The sequence below is a fragment of the Oncorhynchus mykiss genome, chromosome 9, assembly GCF_057628025.1.
Source record: "Oncorhynchus mykiss isolate SJ-2025 chromosome 9, ASM5762802v1, whole genome shotgun sequence".
NCBI classification, from domain to species: domain Eukaryota; kingdom Metazoa; phylum Chordata; class Actinopteri; order Salmoniformes; family Salmonidae; genus Oncorhynchus; species Oncorhynchus mykiss.
This window is the reverse complement of record NC_143030.1, coordinates 54,424,899-54,451,254: the sequence shown is the minus strand read 5'-3', so window position 1 is coordinate 54,451,254 and position 26,356 is coordinate 54,424,899. Positions and strand designations below refer to the sequence as shown.

General features: G+C 46.1%; 1 protein-coding gene across 10 annotated transcripts in view; it reads right to left on the bottom strand.

Moving 5' to 3' along the window:
* The window catches only part of sulf2b (sulfatase 2b), a 181,541-nt gene that overhangs the window by 148,372 nt on the left and 6,813 nt on the right, over positions 1 to 26,356 (bottom strand). For 4 of the 10 annotated variants that reach the window (XM_090184520.1, XM_090184527.1, XM_090184523.1 and 1 more), the window contains exon 1: positions 6,663 to 6,904. The exons of 4 other annotated variants lie outside the window; for them this stretch is intronic. The gene's annotated coding sequence lies outside the window, so the exon portion shown is untranslated. Of the gene's footprint in view, positions 1 to 6,662; positions 6,905 to 6,969; positions 7,169 to 26,356 lie in introns of those variants that run through there. 2 more of the 10 variants (XM_090184521.1, XM_090184524.1) reach the window with 1 other exon arrangement.

Below are 26,356 nucleotides of genomic sequence, written 5' to 3'. Positions count from 1 at the left end.
CCAAGGAGGACAGATGAAAAGATCAACGTCAATTACTGTAATCACCCTCTATCCGCATACTTCTTCATCCCAGATCCACTTGACTAAGTTACATTGTCCAACTCTATGGACTGCGGTTTATTTATGGGCCATTTGGATCGGGAGGAGTTCAGGGAGGTCAAGGGTGGTATTTGAAACAAATAATTGTAAACTGTATTTCATTTGTTTATGTTTTGTTCTTTTTCATTCCCTCTAAAAAAATATTGTGTCTTAAAAACGTACATTGTGGCGATAACATAATACAAATCTATTTTCAGAAGGCCTTTGGAACATCTTGGTATTCATACAATATTATTTTGGAGACCTCGGTTTTTATTGAAATATTCAGCCTTAGTCAAGTCCTGAGGTGCAGTACACATGAATTTAAGAGTCTAGACTACTAATAAATATATTCAAGTTTTAATACAGTAAAAAATGCATATGTTCCGTAACACCCATTCCAGAATTGCCCACCACAATCACTACCAGCATGAGATGATCCTGATTTGAGAGCGTCTGACTGATCTGGAAAGCAGAGGACTGAAGCCAGAAGTCAGAGGGGAGGGGTGGAGAGGTGAGGGGGGTGAGTGGGTCCAGACTGCCTGGCTGACTCTACCAATATCTTCCAGCCTCCTAAATCGATTCCAGTATAGACGCTGCTACCTTCAGGCGGCACAACTTTAATTCCATCTGTGATACCCCCTTCCCCCCGTTCATCCCTCCATCCCCCCGTTCATCCCTCCATCCCTCCATCCCCCCGTTCATCCCTCCATCCCCCGTTCATCCCTCCATCCCCCCGTTCATCCCTCCACCCCCCGTTCATCCCTCCACCCCCCGTTCATCCCTCCATCCCCCGTTCATCCCTCCATCCCCCGTTCATCCCTCCATCCCCCGTTCATCCCTCCATCCCCCCTCCCCACCGATTGATTCCAGAAGCCTTTCTTGCACCCAATTAGGCTGTGCTGTACCGATCCTGGGAACCTCCTTTTAATGACTGCATAGTAGAGTCAATGATAATCTCTCTTTCTCATTCCCTACATCCTCCTCTGTCTCTCCATCCATCTCTTGACAACAGCTACAGCCGACAGTACTCTAGCATTAATGTGCATTCATTGATCAATCAGCCTGCCTGCCAATGGTGCTGGGTGATATAATGCAAGGTGGAAAATCACAATAGACTATTGTAGCTGGGGAAAATCCAATTTCAGAGAAGTGTAATCCTACTGACAGACCTTATTTAAAAACTGCACACGATTTCCTCAGTTCTCTAAGGCAGTGAGGGTGGAGTGCCTTCCTGCACAGGGGATGGGAAAAATAGTGGAGAAAAGAAAGGAGGGAGAAAAGATACACAACTTAGTCCCACTGCCTTCTCAAAAGAGTCATAGCAGTCAGGTACTCATCAGCCAATGTGACTGGAAATCACCCACCCACAGTCTCTGACCCTGGTCCTCTGGGAGCCCTCTCCTTATAGATGTCTGTCTGTCAGTCAGCTGTGAGTGACAGGAGGAGGTCTGGGGCACGTTTTCACTTTCCTTAATGTCGCTCCCTAGAGACAGACAGCCTGGAGGGGAAACCTGAGGACTTGAGAAACATGCTTAAGAGATGTAAATACCTTGACCTGCATTAAAGGGTTGTGGCTGAACTGCCCTTTTTTGGGGAATCCTGATTGGTCAGATGAAATACTACTGAGTATGAATGTTAGGGGAGAACTATAAGCCTACAGAGGGTTAGAAAAGATTCCTGTCTGTTCTATGTGAAATCAACACACTTTTCACACACTTTGTTATTTGTAAATCTCAGTTTCAAGGGCTGGCTGTGAAACTTGTGTTAAAGTACGAGGCGAGTCAGGGACAGATGGTGTTTGAGTGACAGCGCTGGTCCTTCGTTAGACAGCCAGCAGGACCAGCCTTTGTGCTCCTCATTCCTGTTTTTAATGATGTTAACAAGGCAGCGAGAGGCGGACCATTTGTTTTTGCCTCGCAGGAAGGCAGGCAGTGGGCTGGGCCTCATCTGACAGCACACCACTGGATCCACACACACAGAGCCCTGTCAGGGCCATGTCAGACTGAGACGCTCCAGTTAGTACCTGCTTCCGTAATTACACTAATTAGACTCTCTCCACACACAACACTGCCTTCCCACCACATACTAATCCCTGTCTATCACAAAGCACCCTTCATGTCAGTCGCCCTCCTCTCTCGCTATTGCTCTCGTTCTCTCTCCCTCCTAGGATCCATCCAACAGTACATTGAATCACTGGGTATACAGTGACACAGCACACTCATGGCTGGTGGAAGATATCTGAAACCGTGGCACTGATTTCCTCTACAACAGTTTGGGTTGGGGACAGTGTGTATGTATGAGACCCTAGACCCATCAGCATAGTATGGATGACTGGTGCCTGAGGAAAACCACTTAAAATGTTGTCCACAAACTTCCATACTACACACACCATATTTTTCTCTTTCTTCCCTGTCCCCTCCTCTCTATTTCTCTCTCACACAAATGCATCACACAAACACAACCAGTCAGAGAGTGAGGGTAGAGCCATTACTAAATTGTTTACAGCTAAGGGTCAAGTTTGTTCTGTCAATCATGGCAAGTGCCAATGAGCCCTGGCAGCTAGGAATCATGGGGCACTTGTAAAGAAACATTGCTGGCCTCTCTCTCGCTCTCTCTCTCGACAGGCAGGTCTCTGGATCTCTCATTCCTTGCTGGTGGTGGTGAGCTTAACGTGGATTCCTGTCACTCAGGATTACTGACAACACAAATTGGTGCATTGAAACACTTTACAGAGAAACCCCATGGTCCTGACACTTCACAGAGAAACCCCAGGGACCTGTTGCATTCAAACACTTTCCAGAGAAACCCCAATGTCCTCAGAACCATTCTGGCAGGGCACAATCCCAATCCATCATTGACCATGGAAGACTACACAAGCCATTTGTAGGCAAGTAGGCAGGTATTTTCCTGTCATTGTAATCCTTGGGCGGTCCTCCTAACCATTTTTGTCCAAACAGATTCAAATAAATAAATAATAATACATATTTTGGGGAAATTAATTTCCAGGATGGAAAAACGCTTTCAGGGTAAACTTAAACGGCTAAAACCAGATATAAAGTATGTAGAAAAGATAATGGACCTGTATATTCTTAAATAATATAATCTTTGAGAGCAAATAATGTCTCAAATAAAAGCTACACAGTAGGGGCGGCAGGGTAGCCTATTGGACTAGTAACCGGAAGGTTGCAAATTCAAACCCCCGAGCTGACAAGGTACAAATCTGTCGTTCTGCCCCTGAACAGGCAGTTAACCCACTGTTCCTAGGCCGTCATTGAAAATAAGAATTTGTTCTTAACTGACTTGCCTAGTTAAATAAAGGTAAAATAACAATAACACAGAATTAGCACTGAAGAAATGTCTAGAATTGCAGGAAACTAACTTTAAAACCGGTAAATGTTATCTCAGGTGCATGGCAAAATGTGAAGAATTGCAGGAAATTTGCTTTAAAAATGCAAAAATGTATCTCGGCTCAATGGAGAAATTTGTAGAATGGCGGGGGTCCATAAAGATGGCGGCCCCAATGCACTTAGCACAAATGTCTCGTTTGCTAAGTTCGCCATATTGTACATTGCCATTAGGCTCCTATTTATTTGTATAGGCATTAGCACAGTATACATGATCCCAAGGCACAAGCAAACCTGTACAGGGACATGGCTGCTCTGACCTGCCTATGGGATTGGTGTTGACTGAGTCCCAGGCTCTAATCTCAGGCCTCTTCAGGACAGGTCGAACTCCCACTTCCTCCCCCTCTCTTATTGGTCTCTTCAGACAGTCCAACTCCAAACATTGCTGAGGCCCATGCTGAATGATCTGACAAATGTACACCGCCATGATGTATTGGCCCACACTATCCAATCGATGACTGTCTAATTAAAACTAATTTATCATTGTAAGCTGCCGAATCTAAACCCGATTCATATATCAATACACCAAGATAGAGTAGGCAATAACATACGGATAAATTGTCACCTTAAGAAAAGAGGTCTAAAAAAAGAGAAGGGTGTATAACAGAAGGGGAGAAGAGAGACAACAAAAGACAAAAGACAAAAGACAAAAGGAGAGGTATGTGTTTATGAGATTGACAGACCGTGTGGAGGGTGAAGGCATCAGAATGCTTCAGTTTGGCTAGCCAAACGATTGTGCTCGCATACTCCCTTAAAAGACAGAGAAAAAAGCAGCAGTAGTACTGTTTGTTCATTTTGAGTTGCCGTAGCCAGTATACACTTCTTCAAAATAGTCTGAATTTATCGAAGAATACTCAAGAAATCTGTCATAAATTGATGTTTTTTCAGAGCTCTTAGTAGCGCAATTTTACATCCAACTAATGGTGCAGTATTTCTCAGTGAAAAAATGTGCATGAAAATGAGTTGTCTCTCGTTGAATGACAACAAAGACTTTATTGAAGAATCCCTACTGTTCACCAAGTAAGGGGTGTGGACTTCGGCTTCGGCTTGCTTCCAGAAAAATGTTTGTGTGCCCAAAACACAATCACGGAAGTCCATATCGAACATAAATGTTACGAAATGTTGTCATAATATATGCACAAACTCTTCCAAACTGTTTCTGGGAAGCATGAGGAATGCTGTGACTGGCTGCTGGTACCAACAACACGCAAAGCCCAGCATGATGCCAGAAAGACAGTGATGCCCTCACACCCCAGACACACACAACCCCAACCCCTCTGGCCCCCCAATGAAATATATATGAGCTGATTCCCTGTTTGTCATCATTTATTAAAGTTTAGCGTGACAACTCCATTTTGTTGCTCCCTGCCTACAGACAGAAGCTAAAACAAGAAGCTCCCGCGCTGAGGTCTGTTCAATGCTGGTCCGACCAATCTGATTCCACGCTCCAAGACTGCTGTTCATCGAGAATGCTGTTCATCGACTACAGCTCAGCATTTAACACCATAGTACCCTCCAAACTCGTCATCAAGCTCGAGACCCCGCCCTGTGCAACTGGGTACTGAACTTCCTGACGGGCCGCCCCCAGGTGGTGAGGGTAGGTAACAACATCTCCACCCCGCTGATCCTCAACACTGGGGCCCCACAAGGGTGCGTTCTGAGCCCTCTCCTGTACTCCCTGTTCACCCACGACTGCGTGGCCACGCACGCTTCCAACTCAATCATCAAGTTTGCGGACGACACAACAGTGGTAGGCTTGATTACCAACAACGACGAGACGGCCTACAGGGAGGAGGTAAGGGCCCTCGGAGTGTGGTGTCAGGAAAATAACCTCACACTCAACGTCAACAAAACTAAGGAGATGATTGTAGACTTCAGGAAACAGCAGAGGGAACACCCCCCTATCCACATCGATGGGACAGTAGTGGAGAGGTTAGTAAGTTTTAAGTTCCTCGGCGTACACATCACAGACAAACTGAATTGGTCCACCCACACAGATAGCATCGTGAAGAAGGCGCAGCAGCGACTCTTCAACCTCAGGAGGCTGAAGAAATTTGGCTTGTCACCAAAAGCACTCACAAACTTTTACAGATGCACAATCGAGAGCATCCTGTCGGGCTGTATCACCGCCTGGTACGGCAACTGCTCCACCCACAACCGTAAGGCTCTCCAGAGGGTAGTGAGGTCTGCACAACGCATCACCGGGGGCAAACTACCTGCCCTCCAGGATACCTACACCACCCGATGTCACAGGAAGGCCATAAAGATCATCAAGGACAACAACCACCCGAGCCACTGCCTGTTCACCCCGCTATCATCCAGAAGGCGAGGTCAGTACAGGTGCATCAAAGCTGGGACCGAGTGACTGAAAAACAGCTTCTATCTCAAGGCCATCAGACTGTTAAACAGCCATCACTAACATTGAGTGGCTGCTGCCAACACACTGACCACACTGACTCAACTCCAGCCACTTTAATAATGGGAATTGATGGGAACTGATGTAAAATATCTCACTAGCCACTTTAAACAATGCTACTTAAGATAATGTTTACATACCCTACATTATTCATCTCATATGTATCTTGGATAGGGGGGTCATCTTTATGTAATACATGTATCACTAGCCACTTTAAACTATGCCACTTTGTTTACATACCCTACATTACCCATCTCATATGTATATACTGTACTCGATACCATCTACTGTATCTTGCCTATGCTGCTCTGTACCATCACTCATTCATATATCTTTATGTACATATTCTTTATCCCTCTACACTTGTGTGTATAAGGTAGTAGTTTTGGAATTGTTAGTTAGATTACTCGTTGGTTATTACTGCATTGTTGGAACTAGAAGCACAAGCATTTCGCTACACTCGCATTAACATCTGCTAACCATGTGTATGTGACAAATAAATTTGATTTGATTTGATGTGTATGTGTGTGTGTGTGTGCGTACATGCGTGCGCATGTGAAGTAAAGCGTGTGCGGTGTGAGAGTGGGAAGATGAGCAGTGTAGGTGCAAGAACACAGTAAGATGACACATTCAGAGCGCAAGAAAGGATTGAGTGAGGAGAGAGTGTGGCTAAGCAATAGAAAGTGAACAAGGGAAAGGTGGAGGAGGGAAGAGAAGGTGGTTCTCAGTAGAGCATGAAATGAGTGCTTGAACGGCGTTACCTGGTGGTAGATAGTTAGAGCGCTGTGCTGTCTGGGATTCACCTGGCACTCTGATTCCCTCACACACACTGCAGCATGGGCAGGTCTATCCTGCTCCCCCCCTGTCCCCCTCCCACGCTCTAGTTTAACATTCTACCCCCTTATCTTTCTCTATCTCCTTCCACTCTCTCTCCTTTCACACTCTCTCTGTACCCTTTTCTACACTCTCCCTTTGTGATGTTTTCGACACAGCCATTCTCCCCTCCCTCTGTTTCCTCCCTCTACCCCTCGCTCCCCCCTCCCCCTGTCTGCTGCCACTTCCTGTCACCTTATCTGGGTGCGTGTCTCTCGGAGATGGCAGCAGGCGCCTGGTGGTGAGGTGGCAAGCCAGGCCGACTTCTATGGGATATCATCCATCCGTCAATAAACCTCTCCCGGCTGAATGGATCTGTTGCAGCTCAGAGCTGAGCCACAGGCCCCTCTTAAAGCCAGTGAGCAGCCGTCACTCAAGACAGGCAGCCGCAATGCTAGGGAGAGACAGACAGCCGCATAATGACAGCAAGGTCAGGTTGAGCTGAACAAGAGGAGTGCCAAGAGTACGTAATGATTTACGCTAGAGAGGGAGAGGTATTTGTGTACTCAAAGTCATCTCTCTCTCCCACTCCCTCCTTCTCTCCCAGTCTCTCCCTCCCTCCCCCAGAGGTAGGGGGTGGCAGTGGGGGTTAGAGGTGTGGAGGGAATTTGCTATACGTGCAGTAAGGGAACAGAGGATGAATGTTTCAAGTGGTTTATAAAAGCTTTACAGGGTTAGGGTTAGTGAGAGGGGGAAGTGGCTAGAGGTGAAGGTGTAGCATGGGTCTCAGATAGAGGTGTATGGGGTGTTAGGGTGGTGGTGGTGGCTAAGGCCCAGCATTACTCAGCTGCCTGCACATTTCTGGGGCCCCAGTGAAAGTTGTCTCTGTGAGAGAGAGAGAGAGAGAGAGAGAGAGAGGCTGGGGATGGAGGTGGCAGAAGGGGGTTTGGGGGGGGGCAGCACTGCTGACTGATGGGCCATGCTGGAGACTGTTTATGTTGGCCTGCTAATATAGTGAGCACCATTCTGTAGGGTCAGAGGCATGTTCCATACTCAGAGAGGGTGAGAGAGAGAGGAGAGAGGGGGCAAAACCAGAGAACCAGAGATATAGGCTACCCATTATGGGGGGGGCACTGTAGAAGTGAAAGTAGCAAAAAAGTAAGAACTGGAAATCACAAGCGTTGCTGCTTGTCTTAACATGAGTGGTTAAGTGCTCTGGATTAACATTCAATTGAATCACTTATCAGTCCGGGGAGGAATTGATAAACATTTGATCTGATATGATGACAGCGCCCAGTACTTACATTGTATTTTCCACAGATGCAGTGACAAATGTAAGGTCACAATGCTTATTGTCTCATGTTATGAGTCTCATCAACTTACAGTTACAACAACCACATGTCACAGTCATAGTAAGCTAAAAAAAAAAGGCCCGTTTCCCAGGAGAGCTCTCTCTGTCACCCCTCCTGCTGTGGTGGCAACACACTTCTGAACACCCTGACAAACTGGGGACGGTCCCCCACCCTGGTGACATCATGAACACCTTCACACACACTACGACACATACAATACGTGCATAAAAATGGACACACACACTCAGACACATGCACACAAACACATATGCACGCATGAAATCACGCAGTTATATCCACACCCATGCTTGCAATACCTCTGTGGGGCGACAGTGGCTGTGAATTGAGAACAACACCCTGCTCCGCTCCACACTTTGTTTGCCTCTAACAATGTCCAAGCGCTTTCCAAGACAAATCCAGGAAGTTGACCTTTTCGGAAGTTTAAATCTGGATCAAACCCGATCTGTTCCGCCTCCTCCCTCATCGCTTGAACAGCTCGGTCATCTCACAGGGAGAAAGAAAGAAAAAAAGAAAGAAAGAAAGAGAGGAAAAGGGGAATAAAATCCATTGAATCCTTTGATTGTGTTTAAAGCAGAGTCAACTTCAGTGCTGTAAAGTAGTGTTGAGGGAACAAGTGTGACAGGAGAGGAAATAGCTGTTTTTAAGCGTTTTGTTGCACTGTGCGGAGTAGTTGGTCTCTTTTAAGACAGTGTTACAGCGTCTCTTGTTGCCTTGTAATGTCATGTAAGGTGTGAACGTCGCAGTTATGTTGTGAAGAGCTGCTCCTCTCACCCCGGGCCTCTCTCTAGACGAGCAATGTGTTTACAACACTTGCACAGTGGAAGGATTCTGAACATAGATTCAACCTGACACTCTGGAACACTAATGAACACAGATTTAACCTGACACTCTGAAACACTAACATCCACGCACAAGCACACACACACACACACACACACACACACACACACACGCACACGCACTCACGCACACGTCTGTACTGAGACAACAGCTGCCAGCTCATCATCTTACAGTACACAAAGGAACAACTTCGTCCCTTGTGTAACCCCATGACTCTCACTGTTGCCAACAGAGCCAGACACATGGACTTCAGATGTACCAGGTGTACAACTGCAGCAAGCATCTCTGGATAGCCTGTTCCCAGTTAGGAAACATTACAATGGCAGAGCAACTTCTGGACTTTTTGTTCAATAACTCACAGCCTTAAAATGGGTTTCTAGTGGGGATTTCTCAGAGCTATAGGCCTGGTAGATCTTCCCGTGTGAGTGAGTCTCTTCAGTCCCGCGGGCCAGAGAGAGGGGGGCCAGGGGGGGAGTGGGCTGGGGAGGAGGGCGATATAAACAGGGGCAGGACTTTACAGAACACCCAACATCCCCACATCAGTTTCAGCATGGCTCAGATGCGTTGGGGCTGTTCGGGCATAGCAGCACAGTTTAAATAATGGAGGTAAAAAACATCAAAACAGAAGCTCCAGGTGTCCTCCTCCTCCATTACTATCTCTCCCCCCTCAGCCCCACAGTCAGGAGTGGCTCCCCCACCGCCCCCGGCCTGACACACGTACGCATCGACATACACACACACAGCCAACTCCCTAGTGGGAGTAGGCCTCGACATGAATATTGCATCCGGCAGGCAGGACTCAGGGAGAAAGTGGGTCTGGAAAGTGACTTAGTTAGTCAGACTCTGGCCCATTTGGGACACAGCAGGGGTGAGGAACGGGAGAAGAGGGTGAGGAGGGGGAGGGGGAGAGGGGGAATGAGATGGCGCTGAGAGGGGAGGGCATGTAGGTAGACAGAGGTGAGGGTATTAGGGGCATATTGTGAGACCACCTGTCACTACTGTCTCTCTCGTCCATATTTCTCTCTCTCGCCCCTCCACTCTCTGCCTCTCTATAATAAATAAACACTTCTGTGCTTGTTCCCCTTGCCTCTACAGTACACCGTTAAACTACCCGATACTAATGACTGGCATGATTACATCACTCAGCCTGTGCTCCTGCTCCGCCGGGCGAAACATTCACAGTGCTTTAGCTTTAGCTGGCTGAATTCCTTCTATGCCGCTGTTCCCTCTACATGAGAGCACTGAGGCCTCTGTGTCTGCAAACTCTTGCCCCGCTGTGTGTGATATTTTGTGAGTGTATATATGTGTGTTTTGCATGGAGCTCGGCACCACAGGGCGAGTGGGCACAGTCAAGGCTGGTTTAAGTGGGAAACAGAAAAGGAACCAACAGTATGACACTGTGACACCACTCTGTGTTCAACATTGCTTACTTTGAGTAGAGTGTGAACCGTACAGGAGTTAAAGGGTTAACTCCCTTCAGTGTTTCCTCCAAGGAGCTCTGCCGCAAAGGAGCTGGACTATCAAAACCAGGACAAACCCCATAGCACAACTCCAAAGATAAAAGGATTGTCTTCATTTTCAAATCGGTAGCTATACAATGTGATTCTTTGCATGCTTGTGTGTGTGTGTGTGTGTGTGTGTGTGTGTGTGTGTGTGTACTACAGACAGGTGTGAGGTTGTGAGGTCCCAGTTCACATCAGGAGAGGAGAGGGTTTCGCAGGATATTCAGGGCATTCGACATATCGCGCTGATGTTTCGTGGGTTCGGTTAATCCCGGGTTCTTAGAGAGGAACACAGCTGGGATGGGATACAGGGATGTTTTTCACTTTTACACAACAAAGTGAAACAAACCCCACTCACCAACCCCACACACCAACCCACACATACTGTTGATCACTCCAGTCACTAACACAGACAAAGAAACACACATGCATGAAACACGCCAGTACACACACACACACACACACACAAACCCTTAACAGTCTTTTCGGGCACACCGGTGGAACATAAACCCTTTCTACACCTAGACATTCACACAGAGTAATCCTTCACACGACGCGTTAAAGACAGTTTAACCCCTGCCCTCTTGGTACCAATAGTTAGAGGGTGAACAGAGATTTGAACATGGGGAACAGAACAAACAATCTCCTTCACAGCCACGCAGCCCCCAGACAGACTCACCTCTACTCAACCAAATGTAAACAGTACCATGCACGGCTGTTGCTGCTTTGGATCTGTCCCAAATGGCACCCTATTTCTACGTAGTAAGGACTTTTGGCCAGAGCCATGCTATGCTGAACAAAAACATAAACGCAACATGCAGCAATTTCAACGATTTTACTGAGTTATAGTTCATAAGGAAATCTGTCAAGTCATTAGGCCCTAATCTATGCATTTCACATGACTTGGAGCCATGGGAGCCATGGGAGCCAGGCCCACCCACTGGGGAGCCAGGCCCAGCCAATCAGAATTAGTTTTTCCCCACAAAAGGGATTTATTACAGACAGAAATACTCCTCAGTTTCATCAGCTGTCCAGGTGGTTGGTCTCAGGTGAAGAAGCTGGATGTGGAGGTCCTGGGCTGACGTGGTCTGCGGTTGTGAGGCCAAATTCTCTAAAACAATGTTGGAGAGGCTTATGGTAGAGAAACTAATATTACATTCTGTGGCAACAGCTATGGTGGACATTTCTGCAATCAGCATGCCATTTGCACGGTCCCTCAAAACTTGAGACATCTGTGGCATTGTGTTGTGTAACAAAACTGCACATTTTAGAGTGTCCTTTTATTGTCTCCAGCACAAGGTCCACCTGTGTAATAATCATGCTGTTTAATCAGCTTCTTGATATGCCACACATGTCAGGTAGAAGGATAATCTTGGCAAAGGAGAAATGCTCACCAATAGGAATGTAAAAAAAAATGTGCACACAAAATGTGTGAGAAATAATATTTTTGTGCACATGGAACATATCTGGGCTCTTTTATTACAGCTCATGAAACATGGGACCAACACTTTACCAACAATTTGTTGCGTATGGGGTATACAACAATCTCAGCTCTGTAGATTTTGAGACAGAATCAATAGATCATTATTCTGGTATTGCCCCTATGTAGCTTGTTTCTGGTCTCAGGTTCAGGAATGGTTACAAAATCGCAACAGGCACTTCAAATTAACCTTAAAAATAGTTGTGTTGGGCGATTTGGAAAGCCATAGTCAAAGAAATAATACTTCTAGGAAAAGTTTTCATCTTTAGCTCACTATCTGTGGATAATATACGATTAGAAAGTTTTAAAAATTATGTAAAACATCATAGCACAATTGAAAAATATATGGCACATGGAAACCAAACAAGGGCGGTCTATGTTGATAGATGGGATTCGCTGAGAGTGGCTGAGATGTTTAGGATTAAAGAGCTTATGTTCGGTAATACATTGTTGTTATGTGACTGCTTGCAGTTGAAGTCGGAAGTTTACATTCACATTAGCCAAATACGTGAAAATTAAGTTTTTCACAATTCCTGATATTTAATCGCAGAAAGAAATTCCCTGTTTTAGGTCAGTTAGGATCACCACTTTATTTTAAGAATGTGAAATGTGAGAATAACCGTAGAGATAATTATTTATTTCAGCTTTTGTTTCTTTCATCACATTCCCAGTGGGTCAGAAGTTTACATACTCTCAATTAGTATTTGGTAGCATTGCCTTTAAATTGTTTAACTTTGGTAAAACGTTAAATGTAGCCTTCCACAAGCTTCCCACAATAAGTTGGGTGAATTTTGGCCCATTCCTCCTGACAGAGCTGGTGTAACTGAGTCAGGTTTGTAGGCCTCCTTGCTCACACACACTTTTTCAGTTCTCCAGTTTCTCCAAAAAGTCCGATCTTTGTCCCCATGTGCAGTTGCAAACCGTAGTCTGGCTTTTTTATGGCGGTTTAGGAGCAGTGGTTTTTTCCTTGCTGAGCGGCCGTTCAGGTTATGTCGATATAAGACTTGTTTTACTGTGGATATAGATACTTTTGTACCTGTTTCCAGCATCTTCACAAGGTCCTTTGCTGTTGTTCTGGGATTGATTTGCACTTTTCACACCAAAGTACATTCATCTCTAGGAGACAGAACGCGTCTCCTTCCTGAGCGGTATGACGGCTGCATGGTGTTTATACTTGGGTATTATTGTTTGTACAGATGAACGTGGAACCTTCAGGCATTTGGAAATTGCTCCCAAGGATGAACCAGACTTGTGGAGGTTTCCAGTTGTTTTTCTGAGGTCTTGGATGATTTCTTTTGATTTTCCCATGATGTCAAGCAAAGAGGCACTGAGTTTGAAGGTAGGCCTTAAAATACATCCACAGGTACACCTCCAATTGATTCAAATGATGTTAATTAGCCTATCAGAAGCTTCTAAAGCCATGACATAATTTTCTGGAATTTTCCAAGCTGTTTAAAGACACAGTCAACTTAGTGTATGTAAACCTCTGACCCACTGGAATTGTGATACAGTGAATTATAAGTTAAATAATCTGTCAGTAAACAATATTTGGAAAAATGCATGTATATGTACCAAAAAAGCTGTAAAAAAGAAAGGATATGGGGCCTCCCGGGTGGCGCAGTGGTTAAGGGCGCTGTACTGCAGTACTGTACTGGGTTCGCGCCCAGGCTCTGTCGTAACCGGCCGCGACCGGGAGGTCCGTGGGGCGACGCACAATTGGCCTAGCGTCGCCCGGGTTAGGGAGGGCTTGGTCGGTAGGGGTGTCCTTGGCTCATCACGCACCAGTGACTCCTGTGGGCGCAGTGTACGCTAACCAAGGTGGCCAGGTGCACGGTGTTTCCTCCGGCGCATTGGTGCGGCTGGCTTCCGGGTTGGATGAGCGCTGTGTTAAGAAGCAGTGCGGCTTGATTGGGTTGTGTATCAGAGGACGCATGACTTTCAACCCTTGTCTCTCCCGAGCCTGTATGGGAGTTGTAGCGATGAGACAAGACTACAACAATTGGATACCACGAAATTGGGGAATTCTTTTTTAACAAATCAAAAACTGAAAAATTGGGCGTGCAAAATTATTCAGCCCCCTTAAGTTAATACTTTGTAGCGCCACCTTTTGCTGCGATTACAGCTGTAAGTCGCTTAGGGTATATCTCTATCAGTTTTGCACATCGAGAGACTGACATTTTTTCCCATTCCTCCTTGCAAAACAGCTCAAGCTCAGTGAGGTTGGATGGAGAGCATTTGTGAACAGCAGTTTTCAGTTCTTTCCACAGATTCTCGATTGGATTCAGGTCTGGACTTTGACTTGGCCATTCTAACACCTGGATATGTTTATTTTTGAACCATTCCATTGTAGATTTTGCTTTATGTTTTGGATCATTGTCTTGTTGGAAGACAAATCTCTGTCCCAGTCTCAGGTCTTTTGCAGACTCCATCAGGTTTTCTTCCAGAATGGTCCTGTATTTGGCTCCATCCATCTTCCCATCAATTTTAACCATCTTCCCTGTCCCTGCTGAAGAAAAGCAGGCCCAAACCATGATGCTGCCACCACCATGTTTGACAGTGGGGATGGTGTGTTCAGCTGTGTTGCTTTTACGCCAAACATAACGTTTTGCATTGTTGCCAAAAAGTTCAATTTTGGTTTCATCTGACCAGAGCACCTTCTTCCACATGTTTGGTGTGTCTCCCAGGTGGCTTGTGGCAAACTTTAAACAACACTTTTTATGGATATCTTTAAGAAATGCCTTTCTTCTTGCCACTCTTCCATAAAGGCCAGATTTGTGCAATATACGACTGATTGTTGTCCTATGGACAGAGTCTCCCACCTCAGCTGTAGATCTCTGCAGTTCATCCAGAGTGATCATGGGCCTCTTGGCTGCATCTCTGATCAGTCTTCTCCTTGTATGAGCTGAAAGTTTAGAGGGACGGCCAGGTCTTGGTAGATTTGCAGTGGTCTGATACTCCTTCCATTTCAATATTATCGCTTGCACAGTGCTCCTTGGGATGTTCAAAGCTTGGGAAATCTTTTTGTATCCAAATCCGGCTTTAAACTTCTTCACAACAGTATCTCGGACCTGCCTGGTGTGTTCCTTGTTCTTCATGATGCTCTCTGCGCTTTTAACGAACCTCTGAGACTATCACAGTGCAGGTGCATTTATACGGAGACTTGATTACACACAGGTGGATTGTATTTATCATCATTAGTCATTTAGGTCAACATTGGATCATTCAGAGATCCTCACTGAACTTCTGGAGAGAGTTTGCTGCACTGAAAGTAAAGGGGCTGAATAATTTTGAACGCCCAATTTTTCAGTTTTTGATTTGTTAAAAAAGTTTGAAATATCCAATAAATGTCGTTCCACTTCATGATTGTGTCCCACTTGTTATTGATTCACGAAAAAATACAGTTTTATATCTTTATGTTTGAAGCCTGAAATGTGGCAAAAGGTCGCAAAGTTCAAGGGGGCCGAATACTTTCGCAAGGCACTGTATATATAATACAGTATATATTTAAAAAATAGATTAAAACAATATGAAAAAAATTGTTGCATTTATATGATATTATTCTTCAATATAGATGAATAGGCCCAAACTACAAGAATGTTTCATTTCACTAAAGCAACGTTTCCCTGGGGACCCCATGCCATGCAGGTTTTGGCTTTTTGCCCTAACACTACTCAGCTGATTCAAATGATCAAAGCTTGATGATTAGCTGATTATTTGAAGCTGCTATGTAGTGCTAGGGAAAAAACTAAAATGTCAAACTCTTGGGGTCCCCAGGACCGAGTCTGTTCCCTTTAGTGCAGGGTTTCCCAATGAGTAAGATGGCGCCGATAGACATGGTCGCCTGGTTCCTGTATCCTAAGCGAATTTGCAGTATTTTTTATTTGTCACTTTATTAGCTCCAAAAGGTTTTTGCATTATTACATACAGCCGACAAGAACTTTTGGAAATTAGAGCGATGGTAACTCACCAGCATTTCAACCAGAATTACGACTTTCCTGAATTGGATCTTTTGTTCGTACCCCCCAAGGCAATTCCACTTATCCCAGAGGCTGCTCCAAGACACCGCCAGCCGAGAAGAGTTATTCGGAATGGACTTTTAGTATGACTCGGGAGGCGTGCATACAATCCACCTCTTCCGAGTATATTACTTGCTTATGTTCAGTCCCTGGACAATAAAGTAGACGAGCTCAGGGCGAGGATCTCCTTCCAGAGAGACATCAGGGACTGTAACAACTCTGTTTCAAGGAATCATGGCTCTCTCCAGACATACTCTCTCTCTCTCTCTCTTTCTCTCTCTCTCTCTCTCTCTCTCTCTCTCTTTCTCATATATATATATATAGTTGGTGATTTATTTAGAATTCAAGGGACACTTAACCATCATGGCTACCACAGCATTCTGCAGCGATACGCAATCCCATCTGGTTTGCGCTTACAGGGACTATCATTTGTTTTTCAACAGGCCAACGACCTAACACACCTCCAGGCTGTGTAAGGGCTATTTGACCAAGAAGGAGAGTGATGGAGTGCTGCACCAGATGACCTGGCCTCCATAATCACCCGAACTCAACCCAAGTGAGATGGTTTAGAATGAGTTGGACCACAGAGTGAAGGGAAAGCAGCCAACAAGTTTTCAGCATATGTGGGAACTCCTTTAAGACTGTTCAAAAAGCATTCCAGATGAAACTGGTTGAGATAATGCCAAGAGTGTGCAAAGCTGTCATCAAGGCAATGGGTGGCTTCTTTGAAGAATCTCAAATATAAAATATATTTTGATTTGTTTAACACTTTTTTGCTCACTACATGATTCCATATGTGTTATTTCATAGTGCTGATGTTGTCACTATTATTTCACAATGTAGAGAATAGTACAAATAAATAAAAACCATGGAATGAATAGGTGTGTCCAAACTCCATTCCTTTACTTTTTATATTTGTGTCTATTGTAGTATATTGTTAAGTATTACTGCACTGTTGGAGCTAGGAATGCAAGCATTTCGCTACACTGCAATAACACCGGCTAAATATGTGTATGCAACCAATACAATTTGATTTGATTAGTGAATTGAATTCCACCGCGGTAGCTCAACATACTCACTTTAAATCCAATAACAGACCATATAGATTTTATCCAGTTGCTTTGACACCCGTGGACAAAGAAAATCGAATGAAAATTGAGAATGCAGGGGATCAACCCAGATGCGAGTCAGTGATCGATGAAGAGGTGGTGTAACATGAACAAGATTAAATGGATCAGAGTATGATCATCAACCCATGAGCAGACTTTACGAGCCATGCTTGGTGTTCATCCATGTTTGTTCACGTGATGTATGATTTGCGAGTGTGTGTGTGTGTATCTTTGTGCCCACCTGCATGTATGTGTGTAAACTGTATGTGTGAGTTTGATCGTGTGCGTCAGTTTATCAATGCGTATCTGTGTGCGTACCAGTTCATGTTTCCTGGGCCTCAACACAAAGAGATAACGTGAATAATAGTGATGTGCGGGTTGACTCATAGCCTGCAGTCCCCATGGTTATATCCCCCGGGCAGATGGGTTTAGGGTCATTGTGTGACTGAAGGGCGGGTGAGTGGCTTTAAAAAAAGTATAAATGTATAATTATTGTGCAATTTACATAGGGTACATAGAGTTTTTTCTTTCATTTTTTTTGTAGGCTATCTGGTATTAGTGCGTAAACCTAAACTTTAGGGCTTAACTGTAGGCCAAATAGCATACACAGCCAATCACCAAATAATGCTTTGGGAAAGGGCAGAAACGTTTACGTCAATCCACTGAGGCGGCGGTGGTCGGCGTCACCAGTCTTCTAGCCATCGTTGATCCACTTTTCATTTCCATTTGTTTTGTCTTGTTTTCCTACACACCTGGTTTTCATTTCCCTCGTTAATTGTTGTGTATTTAACCCTCTGTTAAATTGTTTGTTGTAAGTGCTTGTGCACATGTTTACTGGTGCGCGTCGGGTTTTGTACCCATGTTGGTTATTTCTTTATGCCGTTGGTTTTGCAATTAACCTTTTTGGGATAGGGGGCAGCATTTTTACTTTTGGATGAATAGCATGCCCAGAGTAAACTGCCTCCTACTCTGTCCCAGATGCTAATATATGCATATTATTATTAGTATTGGATAGAAAAAACTGTTTGAATGATGTCTGTGAGTATAACAGAACTCATATGGCAGGCAAAAACCTGAGAATAATCCAACAAGGAAGTGGGACATCTGAGGTTTATAGTTTTGCTAAGCTTGGCCTACCGAATACACATTGAGATATGGATGAGGTTGCACTTCCTAGGGCTTCCACTAGATGTCAACCGTATTTAGAAACTGGTTTGAGGATTGTACTATAAAGGAGGGGTTCATGAGACCTCTTTGAGTCAGTGGTCTGGCAGCCTTGGTCTCATGACGCGCGCTCCCGACAGAGTTACTTCTCGTTCCAGTGATTTTCTGAAGACAAAGGAATTCTCCGGTTGGAACATTATTGATGTTTTATGTTAAAAACATCCTAAAGATTGATTCCATACATCGTTTGACATGTTTCTAAAGGACTGTAACGGAACTGTTCGGGTTTTTGTCTGGATGAAGTGCCTGCGCCTCATGAAGATGGATTACTGGGCTGAACACGCTAACAAGTGGCTATTTGGACATAAATGATGGAACTTTATGGAAAAATCAGTCATTTATTGTCGAACTGGGATTCTTGGGAGTGCTTTCTGATGAAGATCATCAAAGGTAAGTGAATATTTATGGTGTTGTTTCTAACGTTGTTGATTCCAAAATGGCGGATATTCCTCTGGCTGTTTTGGGTTCTGAGCGCCGTTCTCAGATTATGCTTTTTCCGTGAAGTTTTTTTAAAATCTGACACAGTGGTTGCATTAAGGAGAAGTCTTTCTTTAATTCTGTGAAAACACTTATATCTTTTATCTGGCACGACTCCCGCCGAAGTTGGCTCCCCTGCCTGTTCGGGTGGTGCTCGGCGGTCGTCGTCACCGGCCTACTAGCCGCCACCGATCCCTTTTTCTTTTCGGTTAGTTTTGTCTCATTTGTTACACCTGTTCCTATTTTGTGTGTGCTTGATTTGATTCCCTATTTAGCGTGTGGAACCCGCCCCTTTGTTGTGCGGGATTATTTTGATGTTCACGTTGTGTCGTTGGTGTTGTTTGTGCTCTGGACCGTGTTACCCGTTGTTTTGGGTTGGTCAGTGTTTGCGCCCTGCGTGTTTGGGCATTTACTTTTGGTGCCGCATTAAAGTGCATCTTTCGCCTGGACCTCTCTGCTCTCTGCGCCTGATTCCTCTCTACACACCCAGCCAGCCGTGACAGAATCCTGCACCTGTACAATGGAATCAGCAGGAGCAGCCACACCTCCTCTCCCATCGATGGAGGAGAGGGTCCTCCATCACACCACCGTTCTTCACCGGATTGGGTCCACCATGGATCAGATGATGGAGAGGATGGACCGATGGGAGAGGAGTGGCCTTCCCACCTCATCTCCAGTGCCCCTTCCACCAGCACCACCTACCCCTGTTTCAGCATCCAGCTCCGGGGCCCTGCATCTGGCGCTCCCCAGGGAGTATGATGGGATGGCGGCTGGGTGTCAGGGGTTCCTCCTCCAACTGGAATTATACCTAGCTACCGTCCGTCTGACTCCCTCAGGGGAGGAGAGCGTGAGCGTCCTCGTCTCCTGTCTGACGGGGTGAGCCCTGGAGTGGGCCAATGCAGTGTGGAATGGCCCAGACTCGGCGAGGGATCACTACCCTGAGCTCACCCGCTGATTCCGGGCTGTGTTCGATCACCCACCGGAGGGCCGAGTGGCGGGTGAACGGCTGTTCCACCTGCGACAGGAGACGCGGAGCGCGTAGGACTTTGCCCTGGAGTTCCGGACCTTGGCCGCAGGAGCGGGGTAGAATGACAGGGCTTTGATGGACCACTTCCGTTGTAGCCTCAGGGAGGACATCCGCAGGGAGCTAGCATGTCGGGACACTACTATTTCATTGGATGAACTGATAGACATGTCCATTCGTCTGGACAACCTGTTGGCTGCCTGCGGGCGTCCGGAACGGGCCCAGTTGATTCCACCACGGCCCTCCTGCTCCCATCCCCATGGAGATAGGGAGGGCTGCATCGAGGGGGACCAGAGGAGGAGTTTCCTCCTGCACCAGTTGTGGTCGGCGAGGACACACAGCCGACCGGTGCTGGAGGAGCTCGTCTGGGAGTCGGGAGGGCAGGCGGAGCACTACTCATTCACCCCAGGTGAGTCCGCACCAGACTCACCCAGGGCTTCCTGTCGGCCATATGTTTGTGCTAACCTCTTTCCCTGGGTTTTCTCCCTCTCTACAGCATAAGGCTCTAGTCGATTCAGGCGCAGCTGGGAACTTTATGGATCATGGGCTCGCACTAAGGCTAGGGATTCCCCTGGTGTCGTTAGACCAACCTTTCCCCGTGCACTCCTTAGATAGCCGACCATTATGGTCAGGGCTGGTCAGGGAGGCCACAGTGCCACTGGACATGGTAACGCAGGGGGGTCATAAGGAACGGATTAGTCTAGTCCTAATGGATTCACCTGCGTTTCCAGTGGTGCTGGAAATTCCGTGGCTAGCTCATCACAACCCGGTGATTTCATGGAGACAGGGGGCTCTTCGAGGGTGGTCAGAGGAGTGTTCAGGCAGGTGTATAGGAGTTTCCATAGGTGCGCCTACGGTGGAGAGTCCAGACCAGGTTTCCACCGTGCGCATTCCCTCTGAATATGGCGATTTAGCTATCGCCTTCTGTAAGAAGAAGGTGACCCAATTACCACCCCATCGTCGAGGGAACTGCGCGATTAACCTCCGGGAGAACGCTGCCCTTCCTAGGAGTCACGTGTACCCATTGTCCCAGGAGGAGACAGTGGCTATGGAGACATAAGTCACTGAATCTCTGAGGCAGGGTTACATTCGTCCCTCCACGTCACCCGTCTCCTCAAGCTTCTTTTTTGTGAAGAAGAAGGAGGAAGGTCTGCGCCCGTGCATTGATTATAGGGGTGTAAATTCAATCACAGTGTGGTTTAGTTACCCACTACCTCTCATCGCTACAGCAGTGGAATCATTTCACGGGGAGCGTTTCTTCACAAAACTGGACCTGAGGAGTGCTTACAACCTTATGCGTATCTGGGAGGGAGACGAGTGGAAGACGGCTTTTAATACTACCTCAGGGCATTATAAGTACCTCGTCATGCCGTACGGGTTGATGAATGCTCCATCAGTCTTCCAAGCCTTTGTAGATGAGATTTTCAGGCACCTGCACGGGCAGGGTGTACAGTGGGGCAAAAAAGTATTTAGTCAGCCACCAATCATGCATGTTCTCCCACTTAAAAAGATGAGAGGCCTGTAATTGTCATCATAGGTACACTTCAACTATGACAGACAAAATGAGAAAAAAAATCCAGAAAATCACATTGTAGGATTTTTAATTTATTTATTTGCAAATTATGGTGGAAATTAAGTATTGGAGAACTTGCACAATTGGTGGCTGACTAAATACTTTTTTGCCCCACTGTAGTGGTGTATATTGATGACATTCTGATATACTCCGCTACACGCCCTGAGCATGTGTCCCTGGTGCGCAGGGTGCTTGGTCGTTTGTTGTAGCATGACCTGTACGTCAAGGCAGAGAAATGCCTGTACTTCCAACAGTCCGTCTCCTTCCTAGGGTAACGCATTTCCACCTCAGGGGTGGAAATGGAGAGTGACCGCATTTCAGCCGTGCGTAATTGGCCGACTCCCGGAGGTTTATCCTGGTTTTGGTCAGGTAGGCTCCCATTACCTCACTGCTGAAGGGGGGACCGGTACGTTTGCAGTAGTCGGCTGAGGCGGACAGGGCTTTTGATCACCTGAGGGCTCTGTTTACCTCGGCTCCCGTGCTGGTCCATCCAGATCCCTCTTTGGCGTTCATAGTGGAGGTGGATGCGTCCGATGCTGGGATAGGAGCCGTGCTTTCTCAGCACTCTGGTAGCCTCCAAAGCTGTGCCTTCTTCTCAAGGAAGCTCAGTCCGGCGGAGCTAAACTATGACGTGGAGGACCGGGAGCTGTTGGCTGTCGTCAAGGCTTTGAAGGCGTGGAGACATTGGCTTGAGGGGGCTAAACACCCTTTTCTCATCTGGACTGACCACCGCAATCTGGAGTACATCCGGGCGGCGAGGATACTGAACCCTCGCCAGGTAAGGTGGGCCATGTTTTTCACCCGTTTTGTTTTCACCCTTTCCTACAGACCAGGTTCCCAGAGCGCTAAGGCAGACGCACAGTCTCGGCTGTATGACACAGAGGAGTGGCCCGTGGTTCCCACCCCCATAATCCCGGCTTCCTGCCTGGTGGCACCGGTAGTGTGGAAGCTGGACGCAGACATTGAGCAGGCGCTACGTGCAGAGCCCACTCCCCTCCAGTGTCCCGCAGGGCGTCAGTACATTCCATCTGCTGTCCCTGAGCGGCTGATCTATTGGGCCCACACGTCACCCTCCTCTGATCATCCAGGCATCGGTCGGGCGTTCGTGCCCTGGGCAGAGATGGCCCAGAACTCGCTCCGCCACTCCTCCACTAACCTCTCCCCCTTCCAGTGCGTACTGGGCTTTCAGCCGGTTCTGGCTCCTTGGCATCAGAGTCAGACCGAGGCTCCTGCGGTGGACGACTGGTTCCGGCGCACGGAGGAGACATGGGACGCCGCTCATGTTCACCTTCAGCGCCCCGTGCTGCGCCAGAAAGCCAGCACAGACCGTCACCACAGTGAGGGTCTGGCTCTTGACCCGAAACCTGCCCCTCCTCTTGCCCTGCCGGAAGCTGGGTCCGCGGTTTGTGGGGCCATTCGAAGTGAGTTACAGGTTGCATCACTGCCTGGTACGGTCTCCGACAGCAAGGCACTACAGAGGGTAGAGAGAACGGCCCAGTACATCACTGGGGCTAAGCTGCCTGCCATCCAGCACCTCTAAACCAGGCGGTGTCAGAGGAAGGCCCTAAAAATTGTCAAAGACCACAGCCACCCCAGTCATAGACTTTTCTCTCTACTACCACAAGGCAAGCGGTACCGGAGTGCCAAATCTAGGACAAAAAGGCTTCTCCACATTTTTAACCCCCAAGCCATAAGACTCCTAAACAGCTAATCAAATGGCTACCCGGACTATTTGCACTGTGTGCCCCCCCCCTGCTGCTACTCTCTGATTATCATATATGCATAGTTACTCTAACTATACATTCATGTACATACTACCTCAATTGGCCCGACCAACCAGTGCTCCCGCACATTGGCTAACCGGGCTATCTGAATTGTGTCCTGCCACCCACCACCCGCCAACCCCTCTTTTACGCTACTGCTACTCTCTGTTTATCATATATGCATAGTCACTTTAACCGTATCAACATGTACATACTACTTCAATCAGCCTGACTAACCGGTGTCTGTATGTAGCCTTGCTACTTTTATAGCCTTGCTACTTTTATAGCCTCGCTACTGTATATAGCCTCGCTACTGTTATTTTTCACTGTCTTTTTACTGTTGTTTTTATTTCTTTACTTACCTATTGTTTACCTAATAACTTTTTTGCACTATTGGTTAATAAAGCCTTTTTAAGTAAGCATTTCACTGTAAGGTCTACCTACACCTGTTGTATTCGGCGCACGTGACAAATAAACTTTGATTTGATTTGATGGCACGTCAAGGGAACTGCAGCCTACTGTTTTGAGTTAAATGGAAAGTGAAATCTGGACCCTGACTGTAGGTCTACAACCTCTCACATAGCCTTAATAATAGCTCCTGCATAACTAAGCATTTATTGCAGTAAAATTATACACCAAATGTAAGTCAAATTTGGACTTGGGAACAGGATAATGATTTCTTTCTTTCTGCATCTTGAGAGAATGCAATGCTCAGTTAGATACCATCTGTAGAGGTGCTGCCTTCATCATAAAAGCATCACAAAAGCTGATAGTATTTCAATCACGTGAAATATGCATCGAAGCCAAACTGACATCTTATCAGAAACACGTTTTCACAGCTTTCTTGTTCCTTACAACTGGCCAAACCGAAGTCATTTAGACATTTTGCTTTTCCCTAAATGTCTTTGCTCCACGAAAGATGACAGAGAAACTTTACAGATGTCAACTAGATTGAAGCAATAATTCTAGCGATCTATTACATTATTCTGTTGACCAAGGTTTTGTTTAGTCTTCTAGGGCATTTAATAATGACAGAACAGAAGCGGCATTTATCTAATTATAGACAAGTTGACTAACAAATAGCCTACTAAAATGTTGGGAATTACAAGCAGAAACATATCTAAACCAGGCACACAAACAAAGTCCTGCAACCCCTGTCCAAAAAAAGGTGAACAAACTGCTTACCCGCGCACCACTAGTGCCTAAGACGTGAACATCACCCACCCCACTAAAGAATGGCTGCTGAGTGAAGAGGGCCCCTGAAGTAGCCCCCCCCCCCCCCCCCCCCCCCCCCCCCCCCCCCGTCGCTCCCTGTGACTGTCTAGTTGAAAAACACATGCGCTCCACTAAGTTCACACACAATCCCACACAAACACACCCAGACACCCACATTCTGGAAGCCCTTATAGTAGATACAAGCCCACAGCCATACACAGTATTGCCTTAAGCAAATAACGCATGCAGAAACTTTATCTGATGCTTTATGACTTTTATCTAAATGCTTTGTGCACAGAGCCATGCTATTTCCTCTCGTATTCAAATGCAGTCTCTGGATGCTTCATGTTAGTTGAGTAAGCTATCTGATGTAGCAATGCAGAGTACACTGAAGTCACTGGACCAGCAAGTGGAACAAAGCAGACAGTCACAAGCTGGTGAATAACAGGAAAAATATAGACAAAGAGAGTCGGAGAGGACAAATACCAACTTACTGGTAAAATAGTGTTGTCAGTGTTGTTATGCTCTAATTGCTCTTTGATGTGGGAAGCAGGTGGCGGGTGTAGGCAGATTCATGGAGCTTGAACAGAAAAGTGCACAGCGTGCATGTTTGTGCGTGGCTGTGTGCGAGTACGCGTGTGTGTTGCTATATTGTGCATACATCAGCTGCGTCTGTGGATCAATAAACCCTCATGCCACACCAAACTTCTCACAATGTAATGGGTTCAAAGGTTAAACACCTGTCATAGAGGAAGCAACCTTGGGTCCGAGACTGATGACAAGCCGTCTTTCCACTTGCCTGGTTTATTCTCTGGAAATATAATGGAGCCTTTAGAGAAATCTAGGACTTTTTTTTCTTTTCACTGTAGGACTCTAATATTACAACCTTATGATATATCATGTTGTTTGAATTAACGTACTATAACCAGTAATCCTGGACTGCTATCTTTGTTTGGTTTCTCACAACCTACAGAACTGAGACACGCCTTCTTCTGTGTTCACTATCAACATTTAAACGTTATCAGTGTTAAATGGCCATGCCTTTTTGTGTTTTGTGGTTGACCAACACCGATCAATGCCCTTCCTACCATAACACAAAGTCTCCTTCTTTTTCTTTTAATAAAACGTTATTGCAGATTTTCCACGCTTTAGAGCTGACTGGGCCTCATAAGTAAACGCCACATGCACGCACACACACTAACCCACACTCAGTTCTTTCCTCTCTCTTTCTCTCTGTTCCTCTCCTCAGCCTCATGAGTGTCGAAGTGTATTGCTCTGGCTGGGCCTGACATCTAAAACATCATGGCCAGACTAATATTATCAGAGCGCAACACCCAAAAGCAGCGTTAGGGGAGACAGGAGCACTGGACCATCATCTTGGTAGGGAAGCTGTGATGGTAAGAAACCAGGCCATCATTGGCTAGCAAAAAAGTAAATAAATCTTGAATGTTTCAATGCTCTACTTAATGAACGAAAACATATCGAACAAGAAATCCCTAACTTCACTGGACCTGTTTGACTGAATGTAACTTTCCATACAGGAAAGCGCATGGAGAACAATCCCACCCATACACTAGACATAAGGAAATGAAGTGAGGGAGAAGTGCTGTTGAGTGGTTGTGCTGAGGTGACCACAGACGGCCAGAGCAGAGTATCAGTATGTAACTGACTGGACAGGCAGGTGCAGCCAGATGTTGAAAGAGTTGGGTTCCGTGCATGTTTGCATTCCAGCGGCTGAGTTAAACCTCGGAGCCCGTGCCACTCACCCCGCTGGCCGCATCTGCCCATGTATCTGTGAGAATCTAGAAACCCAGTGTAAATAGACAGAGCAAACACAACTTGAGCCAACCTGGGCCATCTTGAGCAAAATTTGTCAGACTTCCAAAGTCAACACAGAACACGGTCGACTAAACATCGAAAACAAGGCAATAGCAGAAAAGACCGTACAAACACTCCTGTTTCTTGATCCATTTGTCAACGAAGTCATAAAATAAAAATAATAGAAATCATATTTCTTTCTATTTATTTTGAAAAAAATGTATTTTC